Below are 931 nucleotides of genomic sequence, written 5' to 3'. Positions count from 1 at the left end.
TTCCACCCGAAAAGCTTTGACCCGTTTGATATTGCCTTTGAAATCCTTGATTTCCTTGGAAATTCGGGTTAGCTTGATTTGAAGGGTTTCCATAGCGAAAATTTGGGTGGTTCCTCAACCCGGGGTGGTAAGTATTAGAGTTCATGTTGTTGTAATTTCTACCACCCCCTCCTTGACCTTGACCTTGAACCGCATGGACTTCTTCATATTGCCCTTCCATCATCCCTTGGCAATTTTCAGCCGCATGACCTATTTCATTACACAAAGCACAAACATCATAAATTTGGTTAGTAGTTTGAACATTACCATCATCTATGGCGCGCACTTGCGGTCGGGTAGTAGTCGGGCGAGCTCTTCTTGAAGCTTGAGCTTTCCTCTTTGATGTAGTTGCCATGCTTTCCAAGAACTCCCAATCATCATTCTCATAATTTGTTCCGAAGGTCCCATCGGTAATAGACATCAAATCACGTGCATCTTCGGCACTCAACCCCTCGTGGAAGGCATTCATCAACTCCCACAATTCAATTCCATGGTGAGGGCAATTTTTAATCATCATGTTGAAACGCTCGAATGCCTCATGAAACATCTCACCATGTTGTTGTTGGAAGCTTCTCAACCCCTTTCTTGCATCGTTGGTCTTTTGGGTGGTGTAAAACTCATCCAAGAAAGTTTGTTGCATCTCCCCCCATGTATATATAAATGCCTAAGGTAACATGTAAAACCACTTCTTCGCCTTATCTTCCAAAGAAAATTGGAATAATACCAATTTGATATCGTCGGCCGAAAACCCTTGACTCCCAAGAGTGTTGCAAATTGAGTCATAAGCCTCTAAATGAAAATAAGGCTCCTCTGTTGCCAACCCTTTGTACTTTGGTAGACTTTGCAAAGAGTTAGTTCTTACTTCAAATGTTCGCCCTTGATCATTATGAGG

General features: G+C 42.5%; 1 non-coding gene across 1 annotated transcript; it reads left to right on the top strand.

Moving 5' to 3' along the window:
* The first annotated feature begins 524 nt into the window (after window positions 1-524).
* On the top strand, window positions 525-630 carry LOC118483437. Its single transcript, XR_004870725.1, has one exon. It is a non-coding gene; the product is annotated as a small nucleolar RNA R71 (small nucleolar RNA).
* Window positions 631-931: the final 301 nt, after the last annotated feature.

This window comes from Helianthus annuus, chromosome 10, assembly GCF_002127325.2.
Source record: "Helianthus annuus cultivar XRQ/B chromosome 10, HanXRQr2.0-SUNRISE, whole genome shotgun sequence".
NCBI classification, from domain to species: Eukaryota; Viridiplantae; Streptophyta; class Magnoliopsida; order Asterales; family Asteraceae; genus Helianthus; species Helianthus annuus.
Note: the sequence above shows the minus strand (reverse complement) of the source record. Positions and strands in the feature narration are given on the sequence as shown.